Here is a 24,467-nt window from a genome sequence, read left to right as displayed (position 1 = left end):
AAAAATAAGAGAATTGGCTGATCTGGATATTCTGTGCGCCGCTTGTGACGCGGTCGCGTGGGTGACGCGGTCGCGTGGTGCGTGTTAAGGTCAGGTGACGCGGACGCGTGGGTCACGCGATCGCGTGACTTGATTTGTGCTACTGGCGCGAGTGCAGCCTCGCGGTCGCACAACTTTCTGTTCAAAACTCAGTATTGCCAAAATCCAAGGTGACGCGGTTGCGTGGTTGACGCGATCGCGTGAGTGGCCATCATGGGGATATGACGTGGATGCGTGGGGCACGCGTTCGCGTGGTGAGGCTTGGGCTTCCAGCACGATTCCAGCCCAACTTCAGCTCAACTTTCGGCCATGCACCTGGTTGACATCGATTTTCAGGTCACGCGGCCGCGAGGGGCACGCGGTCGCGTGGGAGGCCATTATTCCCATATGACGCGGTCGCGTCAGCGACGCGGTCGCGTGGGTTGATTTGTGCCATTGGCACGCCTCCAACGCTGCTCCTGCGAAACTCTCTGTTCATATTAATATTGTCTCCCATCTCCTTGCGACGCGGACGCGTCGCTGATGCGGTCGCGTCGCGTGCTCGCTTCTTTTTTTTTTTGTAATCTGAAAAATGCAGAATGCAGTGTTAATATGAATGTGATGCAAAACTCCAGGTTCAATATAACAAAATAAAATAAAATTCAAAAATAAATAAAACTAAATAAAAATGAAAAGGACGATCATACCATGGTGGGTTGTCTCCCACCTAGCACTTTTAGTTAAAGTCCTTAAGTTGGACATTTGATGAGCTTCCTGTTATGGTGGCTTATGCTTGAACTCATCCAGGAATCTCCACCAGTGTTTGTGATTCCAGTAACCTCCGGGGTCCCAAACTAGGCATGTAAAACCCTTGAGCAGCTTCAAAAAGATTCTTAGGCTCCCGGGGTAACAAGTGTCAAAGCAGATTCCAGGATCCCAAATCTTGCTTTTACACCCATCCGTGTCGGGATCTGTATTTTTCCAACTGGGTGATAAGTGATTTGAATTCTCACTGCAGCTACCAAACAGCGTCCTAGACCCATTCAGTTGAGCTTTACACCAACCTTTGCATTTAAACTTTGAGCACATAACCATGTTGAACCTTGCTTGACAATTCTTATCACTGGCTATCTTTCTCTTACTCTTAATGCCACAAAGAGCTCTAAGTTGACCATCCGTCTCCAGTAGCCCATATTCAAGTGGGATTAGAAAGCTATGGGATATGAATTTTACCCACTTGAATGTTGTGAAGGATGATGGCAACTTAGGGGGGGTATTTTTAATGAAATTGCAAGCTCCACTCCCTTGTGCTCTTTTCTGATAACTACCACTTCTTTGCAAGCTTCTTCAATTTCAACCTCTTCCTCTTGGTAGCTCTCTTTCAATTCAATCTCCTCTTCATTGCTTTCCAAGGGTATGGGAGGTTGTGCTTCTTCTTCTTGAATCTCCATCTCTTGATCAACCTCTTCCAAGTCTTCAACTATGATATGCTTTGGAGGTTGTACACCCTCCTCAGCATCAATTTCAACCGTCTCGGAAGGAGGCTCTATGACTGAACTTTCCCATGGAGGTTCTGCATCTCCTAAGTCTTCAACCACTTCTTCTTCTTCTTGAACAATGACAGCTTCTTCTACTTGTTCTAGTATGAATTCATTCTTTGTCTTGTCCACTGGAGTTTCTGGTATCTCCTTCATGCTATGCTCTTCACTAGACTGTCCACATGGGGCTGTGGCTGATCCTTGTGTATTTAAGCGTCTAGAAGCCCATTGAATTAATACTTGCCCCAGTTATTGAACGGTTGCCTGAAATTTAGTTACTGTTTCCCTTAGGCGATCCTCTAAACGTTTTGGTTGTCACAAGTAACAAACCCCTTTAAAATTGATAACCGAGTATTTAAACCTCGGGTCGTCTTCTCAAGGAATTGCAGGGAAGTATGTTCTTATTATTGGTTATGAAGATTGTAAATTGGGGGTTTTGGAAGTAAGGTGGGAATATGTTATATGACAAGTAAAATAAAATAATAATAATAAAATCTCTTGGCAAGGTATAATAAATTGGAAGTCCAGACTTAGTTATCCTTATCAATAACAATGAAAGTTGAATCTTAATTCCACTTAGTTAACCTTTACTAAAGCAAAGGAAAGTCAAGGGACAAATTGGTTTGATCTTCGAATCCTATTTATTTCCTAATAAAAGCTTGGGATTATTGAAGTTCAACTCAATTGGCAAGATAACAATTAACAATTATGCTATTAAGTTGGATAATTCCTGAGTTACTGATTTCTTAACCAAGACCAAAAGGGGAAAAGTAAATCTACTGGAATAAGAATGCCTTTAGATGGGAAGCAATAATCATGTAAATAAAAGAAAGTAATATTAAACTGAAATACCTCAAATTGCGTTAACAAAAGAAATTATATCTGACATAGACATGCATGGAAAAATAAATAAAAGAATATTGAACCTGGATTGAGAGTCACTCCTAAAACTAAGAAGTCCTAAATCCTAATCCTAAGAGAGAGGAGAGAACCTCTCTCTCTAAAAACTACATCTATTCCTAAAATTGTGAATATGAGAGCCTTCTTTGAATGGATGCAGTCCCCCACTTTATAGCCTCTAATCTGTATTTTCTGGGCCGCAAACTAGGTCAGAAACAGTCCAGAATTCGCTGGTTTCGAATTTTGCCACGCTGGTTTTTCGTCACTGCGATGCAGCTGCATGGATCACGCGGTCGCGTCACCTAGCATCAGGGGAACTATAAAATATTATATAACAAATCAAAGTCCCGGACGTTAGCTTTCCAACACAACTGGAACCGCGTCGTTTGGACCTCTGTAGCTAAGGTTATAGCCGTTTGAGTGCAGAGAGGTCAGGCTGGACAGCTTAGCAATTTCTCCAACTTCTTGCATTCCTTCCACTTTTGCATGCTTTCTTCCCATCCTCCAAGCCATTCCTGCCTTATAATATCTGAAAACACTTAACACACATATCAAGGCATCTAATGGTAATAAGAGAGGATTAATAATAAGCAAATATAAGATCAAAGAAGCATGTTTTCAATCAAAGCACATAATTAGGAAGGTAAATGTAAAACCATGCAAATAGTATGAATAAGTGGGTAAAGAGTTGATAAAATCCACTCAATTAAGCACAAGATAAACCATGAAATAGTGGTTTATCACTCTCCATGGTTATAGAAGGAGAATCTTGAGTCTTGAATACAAGGTATTCCTCATTCAACTGAAGGACCAACTCTCCTCTGTTAACATCAATCACAGCTTTTATTGTGGCTAGGAAGGGTCTGCCAAGGATGATGGATTCATCCTCATCCTTCCCAGTGTCTAGGATTATGAAATCAGCAGGGATGTAAAGGCCTTCAACCTTTACTAGCACGTCCTCTACTAGTCCATAAGCCTGTTTTATTGATTTGTCTGCCATCTCTAGTGAGATTCTTGTAGCTTGTACCTCAAAGATTCCCAGTTTCTCCATTACAGAGAGTGGCATGAGGTTTATCCCTGACCCCAGGTTACACAGAGCCTTCTCAAAGGTCATGGTGCCTATGGTACAAGGTATGAAGAATTTTCCGGGATCCGATTTCTTCTGAGGTAGTGTCTACCTCATTAATGCGTTCAGTTCATTGGTAAACAAGGGGGGTTCATCCTCCCAAGTCTCAATACCAAATAACTTGGCATTCAGCTTCATGATTGCTCCTAGATATTTAGCAACTTGCTCTTCAGTGATGTCTTCATCCTCTTTAGAGGAAGAATATTCATCATAGCTCATGAATGACAGAAGGAGGTTCAATAGAATCTCTATGATTTCTGTATGAGCCTCAGATTCCTTTGGTTCCTCAGAGGGAAACTCCTTTTTGTCCAGAGGATGTCCCATGAGGATTTTCTCACTGGGACTCACGTCCTCCTCACTCTCTCCAGGTTCGGCCATGTTGGTCATGGTTTTGGCCTTGCACTCTCTCTTTGGATTTTCTTCTGTGTTGCTTGGGAGAGTACTGGGAGGAGTTTTAGTAATCTTCTTACTCAGCTAACCCACCTGTGCCTCCAAATTTCTAATGGAGGACCTTGTTTCATTCATGAAACTTAGTGTGGTCTTAGATAGATCAGAGACTATGGTTGCTAAGCCAAAATGGCTCTGTTCAGAATTCTCTGTCTGTTGCTGAGAAGATAATGGAAAAGGCTTGTTATTGCTAAACCTATTTTTTGCACCATTATTATTAAAGCCTTGTTAAGGCTTCTGTTGGTCCTTTCATGAGAAATTTGGAGGATTTCTCCATGAAGGATTATAGGTATTTCCATAGGATTCTCCCATGTAATTCACCTCTGCCATTGCAGGGTTCTTAGGATCATAAGCTTCTTCTTTAGAAGATGCTTCTTTAGTACTGTTGGATGCAGCTTGCAATCTATTCAGACTGTGAGAAATCATATTGACTTGCTGAGTCAATATTTTGTTCTGAGCCAATATGGCATTCAAAGTATGAATTTCAAGAACTCCCTTCTTCTGAAGTATCCCATTGTTCACAGGATTCCTCTCAGAGGTGTACATGAACTGGTTATTTGCAACCATTTCAATGAGTTCCTGAGCTTCTGCAGGGGTTTTCAGATGAAGAGATCCTTCTGTAGAATGGTCCAATGACATCTTTGACAACTCAGACAGACCATCATAGAATATACATATGATGCTCCATTCTGGAAGCATGTCAGAAGGACACCTTTTGATCAGTTGCTTATATCTTTCCCAAGAGTTCAGGCTTTCCTTAGGTTGTGAATCTAACCATGTTCTACCTCTGTCTCTTACAGCAAAAGGGAAAAGCATAAACCTGTAGACCTCGGGATCAACTCCATTGGTCTTGATAGTGTCACAGATTTGCAAGAATTCAGTTAAAAACTGATAAGGATCTTCCATTTGAAGTCCATGAAACTTGCAATTCTACTGCATTAGAGAAACTAATTGAGGCTTAAGCTCAAAGTTGTTTGCTCCAATTGCAGGAATTGAGATGCTTCTTCCATAGAAGTTGGAAGAGGGTGCAATAAAGTCACCAAGCATCTTCCTTGCATCTCCACCATTGTTATTGGGTTCGGCCATGTCTCCTTCTTTTTCGAAAATTTTTGTCAGGTCCTCTCCAGAGGGTTGTGCTTTAGCTTCTCTTAGTTTCTTCTTAAGAGTCCTTTCAGGTTCAGGATCAGCTTCAACAAGAATGTCTTTATTCCTGTTCCTGCTCATATGAAAAAGAAGAGAACAGAAAAGAAGAAGAATCTTCTATGTCACAGTATAGAGATTCCTTTATGTGAGTAGAAGAAGAGAAGAATAGAAGAAGGATAAGAGAAAAATTCAAACACAGAGAGGGAGGAAGGGTTCGAATTTTTAAGAAGAAGAGAAGTGTTAGTAAATAAATAAATAAATAGAAAGAGATGAGAGAGAGAAGAAATTCGAAAATAATTAAAAATAAAAAAAATATTTTTTTTATTTTAAATATTAATTAGAATTCGAAAATTAAGAAGAAAAATAAAATTAAATTGAAATTTAAAATAATTAGTTAATGAAAAGAAATTTTTGAAAAAGAGGTTAGTGATTTTCGAAAATAAGAGAGAGAAAAATAGTTAGGTGATTTTGAAAAAGATAATAAATAGTAAAACAAACAAAAAGTCAAGTAGTTAATTGAAAAAGATTTGAAAATCAATTTTGAAAAGATAAGAAGTTAGAAAAGATTTTGAAATTGATTTTGAAAAAGATATGATTGAAAATCATTTTGAAAAAGATTTGAATTGGAAATTAAAAAGATTTGATTTTGAAAATTAAAGTTGATTACTTGACTAACAAGAAACTAAAAGATATGATTCTTGAATTTAAAGATTGAACCTTTCTTACGAGGCAAGTAATAACTTAAAGTTTTTGAATCAATCACATTAATTGTTAGTAAATTTTTCAAAAATTAGAAACAAAATTAAGAAAAAGATTTGGAAAATCAATTTTAAAATTTTCAAAAAAAAAAACATGATAGAAAAATGAAAAAGATTTTATTTTTGAAAAATTTTTAAAAAATATAAGATTTTTAAATTGAAAATTTGACTTGACTCATAAGAAACAACTAAGTTTTTTTTTTAATTTTTGAAAATGTCAACTCAAATTTTCGAAATTTATGAGAAGAATAAGGGAAAGATATTTTTTTATTTTTGAATTTTTAATGAGGAAAAAGAAAAACATCAAAATGACTCAAAACATGAAAATTCAAGATCAAAACACATGATGCATGCAAGAACACTTTGAATGTCAAGATGAACATCAAGAACATGTTTTTGAAAATTTTTAAGAAAAGAAACATATGCAAGACACCAAACTTAGAGATTTTCAATGTTTAGACACTAACAAATTGAAAATGCATATGAAAAACAAGAAAAGACACAAGACATAAAAATGCAAAGATCAAACAAAGAAAATTATCAAGAACAACTTGAAGATTATGAAGGACACATGCATGAATTTTCAAAAATTTTTAGGAAATTAAAAAGATGCAATTGACACCAAACTTAAAAATTAACACAAGACTTAAATAAGAAACACAAAATTCTTTTTGGTTTTATGATTTTATTAAATTTTTTTGTATTTTTCAAAAATTATTCTGGGAAAGAAAATAAAGATTTCAAAATTTTTAATAAAAATTCCAGGAATCATGCAATGTTAGTCTAAAGCTCCGGTCCAGGAATTAGACATGGTTTACTACCAGCCAAGCTTTCAGTGAAAGCTTCGGTCCAAAACACTAGACATAGCCAATGGCCAGCCGAGCTTTAGCAGAACATTACATACAACAGCTAAATTGATGAGAAAGGCAAAGAAATTCTTCTAAGGATAAGTGAAACCTCGGTCCAAAAGATTAGACATGGCTTAACAGCCAGCCAGGATTCAACCTATCTCATAAAACTCTAGAATTCATTCTTAAAAATTTTGAAGAATTTTTAGAAAATAAATATTTTTTTTATATATTTTTTTACGAAAATTAAAATAAGAAAGCTTAAACATAAAATAAAATTACCTAATCTGAGCAACAAGATGAACCGTCAGTTGTCCAAACTCGAACAATCCCCGGCAATGGTGCCAAAAACTTGGTACACATGATTGTAATCTCAACTCCTTTTCACAACTCTGCACAACTAACCAGCAATTGCACTGGGTCATCCAAGTAATAAACCTTACATGAGTAAGGGTCGACCCACGGAGATTGTCGGCTTGAAGCAAGCTATGGTCATCCTTGTAAATCTCAGTCAGGCAGATTCAAATGGTTATGAGGTTTTGGTAATTAAAAGATAAATAGAATATAAAATAAGATAGAGATACTAATGTAATTCATTGGTGAGAATTTCAGATAAGAGTATGGAGATGCTTTGCTCCTTCTGAACCTCTGCTTTCCTACTACCTTTATTCAATCATTCATACTCCTTTCTACGGCAAGCTGTATGTTGGGGGATCACCGTTGTTAATGGCTACTTCCCATCCTCTCAGTGAAAATGGTCCAAATACGCTATCACCGCACGGCTAATCATCTGTCGGTTCTCAATCATGTTGGAATAGGATCCATTGATCCTTTTGCATCTGTCACTACGCCCAACACTCGCGAGTTTGAAGCTCGTCACAGTCATCCCATCCCAGATCCTACTCGGAATACCACAAACAAGGTTTAGACTTTTCGGATCTGAAAAATGTTGCCAATTGATTCTAGCTTATACCACGAACACTCCGATCTTTCGGAATGGAGGCTAAGAGATATGCATTCAAGCTTGTTTTCATGTAGAACGGAAGTGTTTGTCAGGCACACGTTCATAAGTGAGAATGGTGATGAGTGTCACCTGATCATCACATTCATCATGTTCTTGGGTGTGAATGAATATCCTAGAATAAGAATAAGCTTGAATTGAATAGAAAGACAATAGTACTTTGCATTAATTCATGAGGAACAGTAGAGCTCCACACCTTGATCTATGGGGTGTAAAAACTCCACCGTTGAAAATACATAAGTGAAAAAGGTCTAGGCATGGCCAAATGGCCAACCTCCAAAAGTGTACAAAAGCATAAAAGTCTAAGGACTAAATTCCAAAGATCCCCAAATAAATCACTAAAAGTAGTTTTTATACTAAACTAGTAACCTAGGGTTACAGAAAATAAGTAAATAATGCAGAAATCCACTTCCGGGCCCACTTGGTGTGTGCTTGGGCTGAGCATTGAAGCTTTCATGTGTAGAGACTCTTCTTGGAGTTAAACGCCAGCTTTGGTGCCAGTTTGGGCATTTAACTCCATCTTGTAACTCAGTTCTGGCGTTTGACGCCAGAATAGGGCAGGAAGTTGGCGTTTATACGCCAGTTTGCGTCATCAAAACTCGTGAAAAGTATGGACTATTATATATTGCTAGAAAGCCCAGAATGTCTACTTTCCAACGCAATTGAGAGCGCGCCAATTGGGTTTCTGTAGCTCCAAAAAATCCATTTCGAGTGCAGGGAGGTCAGAATCCAACAGCATCTACAGTCCTTTTTCAGCCTCTGAATCAGATTTCTGCTCAGGTCCCTCAATTTCAGCCAGAAAATACCTGAAATCATAAAACAACACACAAACTCATAGTAAAGTCCAGAAATGTGAATTTTGCTTGAAAACTAATAAAAATATACTAAAAAGTAGCTAGATCCTACTAAAAACTACCTAAAAACAATGCCAAAAAGTGTATAAATTATCCGCTCATCAACAAGATTGGCTAGGTATAACTTAACCAAATGTGAGAGAAAAATGTAAAATATGTGAATAGGGCAATGAAAGCAACTACCAAAGTATAAGTAACAATGCACTTGAATGTTAAACGTTGCTTTTCATTTATTTGGTTAAGGAACTGACCTTGAAATCAGAGAATAATTTGTCCTTTTTCTGGAGCGTGTTCATTAGCCATGAAGCAACTTCAGTTTCATAAGTTGGAATATCATCCACTGAAATTCACAAAACATATCACAAGCAACTTCAGAAGCATATTTTTTACTATTTTGACCCTTTTATTCACTGCATAAAAGCAACAAACATATCAATGATACTCTTTAATTGAATTATTTATTGCTTAGTCATACAGTTAACATGAAACCCAATTTTTATCATGATAATAGAAATACAAATTTAAATGCATACTTCAAAATGTAAATACTTCTTGGAACAGATATGAGTTCATATTATTATCAAATGATGATGCAAGACTTAGTAAGTAAAAAATATGAGATCTAAGGCGAGAGGGATAGCTGGTAAAGCATATAATGGTTCCTTTAAAAAAAAGAGCTAGCCATAAAGGATCTTGATGATCCTTTAGTGTCAAAAGCTTATGGTGCAGTATTTACTTATCTATCTCCTACTTCTACTCCTCTACAATGAACTCCAAAATGTGAAATCCCCAGCAAAAGATAGGTAATTTCAGGATTAATCTTATTTATCATATCCATGACAATTCACATATTGAAATGGGATGAAAAGCTTGAAAGAAAAAATAGAGGCCAAATACTAAAACAAATTTTATAAGAAAACAACACAATGAGCTATAAAGTGGTGAGAAAACTGTGACTCTCACAACAAAATGGGAATTTGAAATTGAACTTTCAGGACACACAACAATGAACACAATATAAAAAACATATATAAGACCTCTTTAGAGTGACCAATAATATAAAAAGAACCTATTTAAATCATGTAAAAGTTTATTTAAATAATGATATACAATGAAGTCCCTAAAATTGATTTAAAACAATCCTAAATAATCACAAAAGTTGTAAAATTTGACACATTTAAAGTTTTAGGATTTATAGATTTATGGATTATTATAACCTTCAATAAATTTAGGCACAATATTTAGTACTATCAAATTGGAACTAAAACACAATAACATATCAATCAAGTAGCTTTTACATGACCTTTAATGAGCACCACCCGAAACTTTTCATCAACACTAGACCTATTCAAAGCAGGGACCAGAATTACAAGGTTCACGGATAAATGTTAAATGCTGGCCCTAAATAAACTAATATTAAGTACTAATTGTTACTTATTGATCATATCAATTAGAAGGTGGTGTAGAATCTTGTTATGGGCATATAATGTGAAATAATTTAATAGTGTGCGCATAAAGATTCCAGCAAAAATTCATATAACAATAGATCTGCAATTCTTCTTATAATCAATTTGGAAGAAATATTTTAACCCTTTATAATTACACTCATGATCACTTTCCCATCTAAAATTGAAAAATCAAAATAAGACACCCTAACAACCTAAAAAAGAAGTCAACATAATTTCTTTAATTTATTTTTACACAACCAAAATATTAACTAAAAAGTATAATATGCGAATATGACAAATATCAATTATAAGCACATACCTCGATTTGTTTGCAATAGGAGTATCTTCAAATACATCCTCATGGGATCTTGTCGGATTTTCACACTAAATACAAAATATACGCATTTATAAAATAGAAAAAGCATAGCAGAAAAGGTTACAATCTTCGTTAACTATAAAATTAAAATCTATTAAAAAATTTTAATAGACACAGTAAGATACATAAGCCTTTCATCAGCAGAGGGTTCATCCAGATAAATAGATTCTTATTCCAGATTCAATTAAGGTTCAATAGTTTATTGAAAAAGAAAAAATTTTATTATCAAATAAACTTATCCTTGGTTTCTAATATAGAAACTTCAAAGCTTATTTGGCTGAAATCAATGATGCAAAAAGGGAAAAAAAATGCTTCAACATATCAATTTCCAAACTCTGCAAGAATAGATAAATCCTCCATTTGGTTCAATAACGATATTAAGAGACATCCATCTTCAGTTACTATATGCAATCTTTCAGATGGCAGTAATATAACCAACATGATCGTGCTTCAACTAACAAATGAAAAGCTACAATTTCTGCAAAAATGTTTTAAAAGAAAGGAATTCAGAGAAATCTTACCAAACCAAATGCAAATGAATATGTCAATAATAATACTATCCCACCAGCACTCGTTGAAATTCGGTAACATGTGACGAAAAGTAAGCTGATGACACCAACACAAAATAGTTTATAGTTAATAAAGAAAAAAGATAACATAAAATATAGACAATTAAAAAAATTTATAAATAAAAAAAAGAAACATTTCTATTAAACACCTACCGAGTGCCATTTAATATCAGTGAGAAAACTTACATTTGACCATTGCCAACACCTTTCAATCATCTCAATGAAGATTTTTATGAGATCTTCCTTCACAGTCCTTCCATGGAGATACTATTCTTGCAATCTTGCCCGATCTTACATCTGTCACTCCTCACCATCTGCAGCTAATAACAAACATTAAAAAAAACATATGAACATCATGCTCAGAAATGAAAGAACAAACAGCAATAACAGATTCCAAAACCACTTAAATTGAATGAACCCAAAATCCTTACATACCTACTCCATCACAGATGACAAAACAGTCAATTTAATCCAAAATTTCTCATCAAATTAGTTCAGAATTCAAAAAAAATAAACTTCTATTTTTTTTTACCCAAGCAGCAATATATTTTATTTTTAAGGAAAAATCTTTAACAGAACCAAAGCTAAAGTCAATTATACACAAGATAATGATACAGATCTGTCATGACATCAATTTTTTTTTTCACAGGTTATGATAATGATACAGATTGAAAGAGATCACAAAAATAATTAAAATCAAAACCTTTACCAAAGTAAAGGCCTTGCTGTCTCAGCCCTTCCAATCCTTGCAAAGAGTATCATCCAACAGACCAATGCATTAAACAAACAAATAACAATTCAAAAAAATTAGAAATGAAAAAAGAAACATTTCAATTAAACGCCTAGTAAGTGCCATTTGATATTAGTGCAGCCCTCAGCCCTTCTAATCCTTGCAGAGAGTATCATCCAACAAAACAATGCATTAAACAAACAAATAACAATTCAAAAAAATTAGAAATGAAAAAAGAAACATTTCAATTAAACGCCTAGTAAGTGCCATTTGATATTAGTGAGATAAACTTACAATGGGCCATTGTCAACACCTTTCAATCATCTCAATAAAGATTTCTCTGAGATCTTTATTCACAGTCTTTCTATGCAGATACTGTTCTTGCAATCTTGCCCGACCTTAAATTTGTCACTCCTTACTATCTGCGGCCAACGACAAACATTAAAAAAACATTATATGAATATCATGCTTAGAAATGAAAGAACAAACAGCAATAACAGATTCTAAAAATACTTAAATTAAATAAACTCAAAACCCTTACATACATACCCCGATGCACAATCAGACGCTCCTCGCACGACACCTCCAGTTGGACACCTAGAGCAAAATAAAAACCCTAAAAAAATACGATGATGATTCATAATCTCCATGTACTAACAAATCAGACTATAAAAAAATAGTTAATTTATAATTATTTGCAACAAAAAATCTAAGATCAAATCTGTGTTCAGGTGAGCAAGCATTTGCTCTAGGACTCACCGCAACCGAGAGCGTCAAAGGTAGTAGACAAGACAGAGAGAGAACACACTACCGAGAAGTCACTCTCACCGGCTCAGAGAGAGAAGCCACTACCGCTAGAGCCCTCATCGTCCCGATTATAGTCCATCTCCCCTCTTTGAGACCTCATTCTCCCGCCGCTCGACGTTGTGTCATTCCGGTCTGACCGTCGGTTGTCTACTCACTCCCTTGTCGCACATCGTACCATCGCCATCCAGATCCTCCGTTGCTCGTGCTCAATCGTGGGGAAGTGAACGCCGACTCTCCAACATTTCTCGAAGAAGTTGGGTTTGGGTTGGGACCAGAGCAAGAGAGAGAAAATGGAAGTCACAGAGAGAGACTCTCAAAATTAGGGTTTGGAACAGAAATTAGGTTACATGAGATGGCAAGAGATGCTACCCATTATCGCCGGCATCTCATTGGATGAAACTACCCAACGCCATTGCCGCGATTGCGATATCAGTCGAAAAATCCACATCGCTCGCGTTAGGTTTTTGACGTTGAGGCTGAGTAGAAGGTTGCCGAAAACAGTTTGGGAGCCAAATAAAAAGGTTTTACAAATGACTGAAATGAGGATTTCAAAGAGAGAGAATGCGAGAACATTAGTTGAGAAGAATACCTGTTTCCTTTTCATTTTTTATTCAAAAAATCTATGGGACAACACGTTAGCATTTTAGGCTCCAAAGAGCTAAGGAGCCATCACATGGCTGAATACTCCATATGCTTTATACTAATAGAAGATAGAAGATATGTAAAGGAAGATGTTTTTATTTATGCTGGCAAATGCGTGCACCCTATTTTTCAACCACGGCAATATCTTTAAACCTTAAATTGTATTATGCTATTCCAAATAGCATAATGGTTAAATGGTTACACTATATACAAAATGAGTTTAGTATTAACTTTGGTATTCTATTTAGACTTCATCAATGCTAAAAAGCTTAGATCATTTTCAAATTTGTTTTATTTTGTTTCTTCTGTAAGTGTTGTTATACGTATTTTTTGTGACTAACTTTGTATTTCCTTAACAAAATTAAATTGAGTGCTGACACCATCAATTCATTATCTATTTTCTATTATACTAAAGCACCATTTTATGCTATTTGAAACAAATAATTAGTTAAGATGATTAGGTCTTACAAAAACAGTTTAGGATTAACTTCATCCTAAGAAACTTAGTTAGATTATTTTTTCACTATAGTAAATGACTTTGTAATAATTAAGCAGTGTATTGACACATCATGAAGATTGAAATACCTAGTTAGAACATTTTGAGAATCCTTTTTTTATTTCTTTTGTTAATGTTCCATGAAAATTTTACTAAGTGATGTTGGAACTATATGTTCATTGCTTGTTTTGTTAATACCTAGTTATTCACTATTTTAGTTATATTTTGGTTTTGTATTTTCGTCACAAAATTAAACTGAATGCTAACAATATCAGTTTATTATTTGTTTTTCATCATACTAAGGCACCATCTTATGTTATTCCAAACAAATAATTGGTTAAGATGATTAGCTTTTACAAAATGAATTTAGTATAAACTTCATTTTGAGAAACTTATCTTAGTTCTTGTATAAAAAACTTAAGGTATTTACGTTGTATTACTTATCTATGTTCCTATTTCTAAATTTCTTGAATTTTTTTATTTTGACTGGGCACTTGGTAGTATTTTAATAAGTTTGATTCAAATGACACTGATTTTATTGATTAGGTTGTTCTTACTTCTTTGTTTTCTGCTTTTGAAAATAACGGTAAAAATTACACATAATTTTTATATTGCCTTATTTTATGGTTACACAAAATAGCATGCCTCCGAAACTAATTCATAAAAGAGCCAATGAAAAAATTTAACTGAAATGTAAATGAACCACAGGCCTTGCATCTACCCAGGCAAATCAAAATAATCAATTAAATTTATTTCCATCATCCAGTCATACCAATACATTGCCAGCATAAGGGGTCTCCCAGTTATTCAAACATATACAAAACAACACAAAGAATACACAAGTAGAGGGAGCAGATAAAGTAATTAGTTGAAATAGCAAGTAAATACAATTTATTAAACAAGGCAAGTGATGCACCACTATTTTGTGGTACATTTTGTACTTAATTGAGTGGATTTTATCCACTAAACTCACACTTATTCATATAATTCGCATGTTTTATATTTTCCTTCCTAATTCTGTGCTATGATTGAAAACATGCTTCTTTGGCCTTAAATTACTAATTTTAATTTTCTCTTATTACCATTTGATGCCGTAATATGTGTGTTAAGTATTTCCAAGGTTTATAGGGTAGGAATGGCTTAGAGGATGGAATGGAAGTATGCAAAAGTGGAAGGAATACAAGAAATTGAAGGAATTGTTAAGCTGTCAACCCTAACCTCTTCATACTAAATCGACCATAACTTGAGCTACAGAGGTCCGAATGAGGCGGTTTCAGTTGCGTTGAAAAGCTAACATCTGGGGCTTCAAAATGATATGAAATTTGCCATAGTTGCCATGCAGTTAAGTGACACGCACGCGTGCATCACGTGTACGCGTGACCGCGCGAAAGTTCAGCGACGCGTATGCGTGGGCGACGTGTACGCGTGACAGAGCCACGTGCTGGACGTATCAGAAAATGCTAGGGGCAATTTCTGGGCTCCTTTTGGCCCAGTTTTTGGCCAAGAAACACAGATTAGAGGCTACAGAGTGCGGGAATCATCCATTGATTCATTCACACAACATTCATTCAAATAATTTTAGGTTTTAGATGTAGTTTTCTAAAGAGAGAGGCTCTCTCCTCTCTCTACCTCTCTCTCCTCTCTCTAGGTTTTAGGATTATTAGGTTTAGCTCTTTTTAATTTTAGATTTCTACTTTGCTTTAATTTAGTTTTCTTCTACTCTTATTTATTCTAGCACTTTAGTTTATCTATCTTCTCTTGTTGATTTATTTATTCTCCAATTTGGTTTATGAACTCCATGTTAGATTTAATTTCCTATTTAATGCAATTTAAGGTATTTCATATTTATGATTGCTTTCTTCAATTTATGTTATTGATGCTTTCAATTGGTTGTTTGGATTTTATTATCTCTTATTGCTTTTCTATGCTTTTATGTTGTGCCTTCCAAGTGTTTGATAAAATGCTTGGTTGGATTTTAGGTTAGCTTTTTATGTTCCTGGCTTTGGTTGAGTAATTGGAGACTCTTGAGTTATCAAACTCCTTTGTTGATTGATAATTGAAAGTTGCTAGTTGATTTGGATCCCTCTAAAGCTAGTCTTTCCTTAGGAGTTGACTAGGGCTTGAGGAATCAAATTGATTCATCCACTTGACTTTCCTTCAAAGTTAGAGGTCAACTAAGTAGGAGTAATGGACAATTAATGTCACAATTGATAAGGATAGCTAGGATAGGACTTCTAATTCTCATACCTTGCCAAGAGCTTTCTTAGCCATTAGTTTACCTTCTTGTTATTTACTTTCCTTGTTTCTTATTTCAAAAACCCAAAAAGATATAATCTCATAACCAATTATAAGTAACACACCTCCCTGCAATTCCTTGAGAGATGACCCGAGGTTTGAATACTTTGGTTATTATTATTTTTATTGGGTTTGTTACTTGTGACAACCAAATTTTTGTATGAAAGGATTCTTTGTTGGTTTAGAAACTATACTAGCAATGAGAATTTATTGTGAATTCTTTACTAGCAAATATCTGTTTATCAAAATGGCGCTGTTGCTGGGGATTTGCAAACGTGTGCCTTATTATTGGTTATTGTGAATATTGTGAATAATTTTGCTTTTTCGTTTCTTTGTTAGTTGTTTCTAGTTTTAGGAATTTATTCACATTATTTTCTATTTAGTTTCTGTTTTTACTTTCTTTTGTTACTATGAATTCTCACCCCTTTGGCTATGAGTTTGGTTCAAATTATGTTGTAGGGAATGAAAGCTACAATGAGAACATGTATCAAGGTTGGGATAGATGGAAGGAGCCATGAGGATTTGATCAACCCTCTTGGCAACAACCTCCTCCAACTTACTATGAGCAAGAGCCATTCCAAGGTGCATACCAAGACAATGGATATGGTGGACCCCCTTGTAGTTACCAACAAGCCCCACCATATGCCTATGACCCCCCTCCTCAACATAGTTTTGAACCACCATACTCACAAGCCCCTTTTCACCATTCACCTCCATACGACCCTAACCCTTATCCACCACACCAACCACCATATGAACCATATGAACTATACCCAGAACCACCACCTCAATATACACCATCTCCATACCCTTATCAAGAAGAATCACCTCCATATTATGAGCCTTTTCTCCTAACAGATGAACCCCCCTATCCACCCCAAGCTCCCATAGATGATACCTTTAGTGCTATTCGCCAAGGGCAACAGGAGCTTCAAACCACACTTACCTCTACTCTCACAGGTCTCACCTCTACTCTCCAAGCTCTTATATCTCGTGTGGATCCATCCTGTACCCCCAATACTCAACCCTCAAGCTATGGTGCACCTACTTTTCACTCATATCCATCAATCTAAGAGCAACATGATCCCAATTACGCTATTGACATGGAACAAGAGAGAAGGGATTGTCTTAGGGACGTAATGGATCGGGTTCACGCATACATACTTCAAGAGAAGCAAGAGGAGGCCCAAAAAGTGGAGGTAGGAGAGACCCTTGAAGATGAAGGAGTAGTTGAAGAATTAGGGGGAATTGAAGAAAGTTGTCAAGAGGTGGAAGTTATCAAGGAGGAGTTAGATTTTGTACTAGAGCAAGTGGAGAAAGCCGAAATTATTGTAAGAAGAGGAAGTGGTTGAAGACTTAGGAGATGCGGAACCTCCATGGAAATCTCAAGTCATAGAGCCTCCTTCCAAGACGTTTAAATTTGATGTTGAGGAGGGTGTACAACCTCCAAGACGTGGCATGGTTGAAGACTTAGAGGAGGTTGATCATAAGATAGATTCAATAATTGATGAGTTTCTATCTACAATTCAATCCTCTCCCACTGGATGTGAAATAGCCAAAGAAGAAGCTGGTGAACAAGGAATTGAAGTTGAAAATACTTGTCAAGAGGTGGAGGAATTTAAGGAGGAGCACAAGAGAGTGGACCTTGTATTGTCAAAGCATGGGGAGGTCCCCCTTTTTAAGTCACCATCATCCTTTACACCATTCAAGTGAGTGAATCTCTTATCTCTGGGCTTTCTAATTCCACTTGAGTATGGGTTGCTTGAAACGGATGGTCAACTTAGAGCTCTTTGCGGATTAAAGAGTAAGAGAGAATTGTGTAGTGGTTGGAAGCGTCATTGAAAGAGCTGAAGATTGATGGTTTAGAGGTTATAGTAAACTCTCGTTACAAGTATAGTTACTAAACCAAGCAATCAACCTTTCTTACAAAAGTTTTGGTTGTCACAAGTAACAAACCACTTAAAAATTGATAACCGAAGTATTCAAACCTCGGGTCATCTTCTCAAGACTTAGTTACCCTTATCAATAATAATGAAAGTTGAATCTTAATTCCACTTAGTTGACCTTTACTAAAGTAAAGGAAAGTCAAGGGACTAATTAGTTTGATCTTCGAATCCTATTTATTTCCTAAGAAAAGGTTGGGATTATTGAAGTTCAGTTCAATTAGCAAAGATAACAGTTATCAATTATGTTGAAATAAGATAACTTCTGAGTTACTGATTTCTTAACCAAGACCAAAAGGGAAAAAGTAAATTTGCTAGAATAAAAAATGTCTTCAGATTGGAAGCAATGGTGACATAAATAAAAGAGAGCAATAATAAACTGAAATACCTCAAATAGAATTAATTCAAATAATCTGGAACATAGAAGAATTCATAAATTAAATGGCAAAAGTAAATAATCAACTAAAGTAATGGAATGAATAAAAGTGAAAGGGAAGCTTAAAGTAAAGGAACATTAAACCTGGGATCGAGAGTCACTCCTAAAACTAAGAGAAATCCTAAATCCAAAGAGAGAGAGGAGAGAACCTCTCTCAAAACTAAATCTAAATCATGAGAAGTAACTAAATTGGCAAGCTCCCTTTGAATGGATGCATTCCCACACTTTATAATCTCTAATCTATGCCCTTTGGACTTGGATTTAGGCCAAAAAGGGCTTCAGAAATTGCTGGGAGCATTTTCTGCAATTTCTGGTGCGTGGCCTCTGTCACGCGTCCGTGTGGGTCACGCGGTCACGTCATTCGGCTTGTCATGCGGTTGCGTCAGTCATGCGGCCGTGTCGCTGTTGATTCGTGCTTGGCATACGTCCGCGTCGCCCATGCGATCGCGTGGATGCTAGTTTCTTTAGAACTCCGTTTTGTGCTTTCCTTCCATCTTTGTATGTTTCCTTTTTCATCCTTTAAGTTATTCCTGCCTTAGAAGATCTGAAACTACTCAACACACTAATCACGGCATCGAATGGAAATAAAGGTAATTAAAATAATTAATTTTAAAGCATAGAAAACATGTTTTTCACATACATCACGTAATAAGGAAGGGAAAGTAAAACCATGCAATTAATATGAATAAGTGGGTGAAGGATTGGATAAATCACTCAAATTAAGCACAAAATATATCATAAAATATGGGTTTATCAAACTCCGCACACTTAAACAATAGCATGTCCTCATGCTAAATCCAAGATAAAAAGTAAGGTTAAAGTGGTGGAATGTCATGCAATGCAATCTAATCTAAATGCAACTACCTAGATGAATGATGCATCATGCAATTCTAATTTTTATTCACTTGAATATAAAGCTTGCATGTAGTTAAATTAATTCACATTCTCAAGGAGTCATGTATATATATATAGCCAAGCCTTAGATAGTGATAAAGTTCCTTTACAATTGAGATGGGAGAGAAAAACATTTTACAAAAAACTTGCAAGACAATTAATAATTTAAGCAGAGATATATGTTAATGAGCTATTGAACCCTCACTGGATTTTGTGTTTACTCTATAATCACTCAGTGTTTATTGGGTTAATCACTTTATTCTTCTTTTTATTCTTTATTTCTATAACTTTGTTCTTCATCTAACCAATCAACAATCATAGAATATAGTCATACCAAAAATCATGAGGTCTTAGGTAAGGTTGTAATGGGGCCAAGGTAAAGGTAAGGGTATATGTATAAGGCTAAGTGAGCTAATAAGTGAATCCTTAATTAGACTAAGATCTCACCTAACATACATACTTTCTAAATCAAAGCTTCTTTACCTATTTTCCATATTTTCTCACTTTTGATGTTACATGCTCATATCTCAATATTTATTTTTATCTCATGTGCATTGCTTTATTTCATAATTGGGGAATTCTTTTTGTGTCCCCTTTATTCATACACTTTTTTTTAATGCACATGGTAATTCAATTATTTTGATTTTACATGAGCATGCTTCCCAAAACTTTTTATTTGAGTTATTTTATTCTTTTCAACTTTTCGACCTTTTGTTTTTATCATCCATGTTCCCAATAGGTTTTCCCACATTTAAACCATACATACTTCCTATCTTAAGCTAACCAAGGATTCAACTTGGGATTTTATTTTGTTTTTCTGCTTAAGGCTAGTAATGTGGCTTATAGAATAAAAGGGGATTTAAAGGCTCAAGGGACTAACAAGGGTGATGTGAAAGGTAGGCTATTTTGGGATAAGTGAGCTAAAATCAAATAATGGCCTCAATCACTCTTTTGGTATGTATTTCTATTCTATAATCGGACATATAGATTAAAACAAAGTAAAGAACACCAGAATAAACAAGAAGGGCGGAACATACAGGAAAAAAATTATGGTTTGAATGTAACCATACAATTAAGCTCAAAACTCACAGGCTGTGTGTTCTCTAGCTCAAAAATCATTTATCAGTTATGTATGTCATGCAGGTTTAGTTAAAAATTCCCATTATTCTCAATGTAAAACTTATATTGAATGGCTTTAAAGTTCTAGTGTTTCTCCTTGATGAAATGTTGTTTAATTAACTAACATGTAATGCTATATATACAAGGTGTGGGTTGTTTTGATTCTATTAAAGTCTCTAGTTTACTTTCTTTTCTTTTCAATCTATTTCAAGTTAACTTATGCTAAAAAGGGTAAACTATACTAATCAATCCACAATTTCTATAACTAATAAGTTAGAATTGCAACTAAACTAAGTGGCTAAAATATGAACTAAAAATGCAAAATGCAGAAATAGAGTATAAATACATGAAAATAGCAATGTATAAGTACTGCAAAATAGAAATAAAAAGAAAAATACAGAAAAATAGAAAAATAAATAAAAAAAGTATGTAGTGGTTCACCAAAAAAGAACGTCATAGATGGCGACCTCCCCACACTTAAAATGTAGCATCGTCCCTGATGCTCACTCAAGCAGGGTGTGAAGGGGTGTCATCACTGGAAGGACGGGTAGCTGGAGTCTCTGTGGTGGCGGTCAGAGCATCTGGCTGTTGTAGAGGAGGTGCTGTCTGAAGGGGGATCCCAGGGTCTACAGCCTGAATCTGAGGCGGAGCCTCCTGAAGGTGTGCTGTCTGCTGGGTGCCTGCCTGCTCTGCCTCGCTCTGTGGATGGGTCTCTGCCTCGGGATCATCCGCCTCTTCCTTAGACGCCTCGGATAGTGTGTCAGGCTCGGAGGGGATGTCACCAGATCGTATCATCAGCTTCAGGTGCTCATAGCGTCGCTTGTTGCGATGCTCCATCTGGTCAAGGCGTCGAAACAGGCGGTGCACTAGATGATAGATGGGCTCTGGGGCAGGTGGAGGTGCAGTGGTGGTGGCAGGTGTAGCTGTAGAGGAAGAGGGGCTGGCAGATGGTGTGGCAGTGTCACCAAGAGCAGTGAGGACTGGATGTCTGTAGCCCAAGGCCAGAAAGTTCCTGCTGTGCGGGATAATCTTCTTGCATTCTGCAGCAGGGGGCCTCTCATCTGCATCCTCCCAAGGCACGTCAGCTCGACGGCCCAGCTGTGTAACCAAATAGGGAAAGGGAAGAGTGCCTCGAACGTGGACCCTGGCCAGGTAGAACCAGATAAAGCATGGCAGGTACAGGTCCTTACCCTCCATCACACACCATAGGAGGGTGATCATAGCGGCAGGTATATCTGTCTCGTGAGTACTCGGCATAATGAATTTGCTAAGTATCTGATGCCACAGCCGAGCCTCATCATTCAAGTATGCTCGCCTGATTCCCTTGGGCATGGTGGTGTTCTGACCCATAATCCAAGGAACGGTCGGGTCAAGGGCTATCTGGGCCTTGACTGCATCCCAATCAAACTTCATAAAGCGCATGTCCTCCTCAGCTTTTTGATAACCATCTGGCTGATCAGATTTAGGCAGAAGCTTCAGAACATCTTTAATTGCCTCTTCAGTAACCAGAATTTACTTCCCTCTGAGGTTCACTGCATCTAGGGAGGTCTTGAAGTAATTGCAGTAGAATTCTCTAACCCAAGATGCATTGACTTCAGTCAGGGGTCTCTCCAGGAAGAACCAGCCTCTTTGTTTGATCTGGTCAGAGGTGTATTACTGGAGTTCTTCTGGGATCTTCAAGGTCCTTTCCAGGTATAGGTTCTTGGAGGTTGCAAACACCAGATACTTTAGCTCACAGTATCGGTTTGCAAATTTTATTGGATCAGTGGCAGGAAGCAGTTGGTCAGCCTTCTCCTACGGGGTAAAGTTTTTCTCCCGTAAGGAGACATCATGCATGAGATCTATGATAGACATAGAGGCTTCTCCTCTTTTCCATTTGCCAGTAGTAGCCTTGTCTTTTCCTTTTCTTTGGCTGGCAAACATCCTGAAAAACAGAAAACCAGGATATATATAAAAATAGGAAAGCAAATAGGTAAATAATCAAAGAAAACACAAAGTGGCAAAGAAGCAATAGGATAAGGAAAATGAGTTAAGTAAATGTGCATTAAGGATTGTATAGGAGTTAAAAGTCCGAAAAGAAGAATTCACAATCCAAAATGTAATTGAATTCATGTTAAATAGAAAAATTATCATTATGCCATGGTTAGAAGGTTAAAAGAAAGTGAAAGAAAATCAGAAGAGAAGTTTGAAAGGTTAGATTGGTTAGAATTGAAAAAGTGTTTAGGAAGTTAAAATTAGGGAATTAGTGAAAAGTGGGTTAAAGTAAGTGGCATAATGAAAATATTCCAAGTAACAAGGATTCACAGGTAGGAACTATAAGTAACTCATAACCAAACAAGGAAAACAGGTTGATGCTGATTCAAATAGATATAGAGAAAGCAAAAATTGGAATCAAAATATCATAAATGCAGTTTATGAACCAGGAAATCAAAAAGGATAAGAAAGCATTCCCTGGTATTCATGAAATGGTTTGGTTAAAGCAGAGGAAAACAGAGTTCAAAATGCCAAAACCAAAACATGAATGAAAATATTTTACAGAAATTTGGGCAGCATTTCGGCTAAAATTGGATTGTCCTGGAAAATAAACAGCAATCGAATAGTTCATATGAATTAAAATTAAAGCTACAATTACATATAAGGAATAAGAATCAGGAAAAATCAGAGTAAAGAGCAGCATTAAACAAGAAATTATAGCATATGAACATGATCACAGCAACAGCAGAATTACGAAAATAATGAAACAAGAAACACGAACAGCGCAATTAAACAGACCTAAATCCACTAACCACATCCTAGGCTACCTAACATCCTAAAATCCACTACAACATGCATATCTAACTAGCCTAAACATGAACATAAACAGAAGATAATAAAATAACGACTAAGGATAGAAGGGTGGTATTCGTCAGAACCTGGTAGGCCGAATAAGGAGAGTGGGCAGAAAGGTGGCTGGGGGTGGTGGTGACGGCGTCTGGCGCGGCGGCTGGCGGTGGTGGGCACGGCTGTTCGGGAAAGGGGGGAGAGAAGGGATGGGTAATGGGGTAGGGGGTAAGAGGGGAAGAGAAGGAGGAGAGGGTTTGAGGGGGGCGCGACTGATAGGGTTCGCGTGGTTGGGGGGTTATAAATTTGAATCCACGCGGCCAGATGGGGCACGCGGTCGTGTGGCTGGAGCGAAATGGGGGGGGTGACGCGATCGCGTGGCTGACGCGATCGCATGGAGGGCAAAAAAGATTGAATGACGCGATCGCCTGGCGCATGCGATCGCGTCGCTGGGATTTGTGCTAAACGCACAAATCCAGCGTCGTTTTAGCGCAACTCTCTGTCTCCTTTGGGGTGTTCGTGCAATCCATGAGACGCGGTCGCGTGGGATTGGTTGTGTGCAAGGGACGCGATCGCGTGGGTGACGTGATCGCGTGGGTCATTTGTGCGAAACGCACAATGGCCGCACGATTCCAGCCTAACTTTCTGGACGTTGGATCTTTACGCCGATCTCCAGGTCACGCGGCCGCGTGGATGACGCGGTCGCGTGGGTAATGTTTTACGCCATTCGACGCGATCGCATGGATGATGCGGTCGCACGGAGCACCTTCTTTTTTTTTATGCAGAATGCAGAATGTAATGCTTAATGTGAATGTTATGTATGATTCCAGGTTTAGCAAAATAAGATAAAACTCAAAAACAAACAAAACGAAATAAAATCAAAGGAGCAAAAGGAACGATCATACCATGGTGGGTTGTCTCCCATCAAGCACTTTTAGTTAAAGTCCTTAAGTTGGACATTGGAAGAGCTTCCTGTTATGGCGGCTTATGTTTAAATTCATCTGAAAATCTCCACCAATGCTTGGAATGCCAATAGCCTCCGGGGTCCCAAACTAGGCATGTAAAGCTCTTGAGCAGCTTCAAACAAATTTTTAGGCTCCCAGAATGACGAATTTTGGAATAGATTCCAGGATCCCAAACTTTGCTTTTAGATCCGCCTCCGTCTTGATCTATACTTTTCCATCCGGGTGGTTTAGAAAGTAGATTCTCACCATGGTGACCAAACGTTTTCCGAGATCC

The 24,467-nt window shown here is 36.9% G+C and overlaps 1 long non-coding RNA gene across 1 annotated transcript in view; it reads right to left on the bottom strand.

Moving 5' to 3' along the window:
- Window positions 1-9,085, bottom strand: part of LOC110267065 — a 99,643-nt gene extending 90,558 nt beyond the window's left edge. Inside the window, exon 1 of the long non-coding RNA XR_002354391.1 lies at window positions 8,905-9,085. This is a non-coding gene — a long non-coding RNA (uncharacterized LOC110267065). The remainder of the gene's footprint in view (window positions 1-8,904) is intronic.

This window comes from Arachis ipaensis, chromosome B09, assembly GCF_000816755.2.
Source record: "Arachis ipaensis cultivar K30076 chromosome B09, Araip1.1, whole genome shotgun sequence".
Lineage (NCBI taxonomy): Eukaryota > Viridiplantae > Streptophyta > Magnoliopsida > Fabales > Fabaceae > Arachis > Arachis ipaensis.
This window is presented reverse-complemented; position numbering and strand designations above follow the sequence as displayed.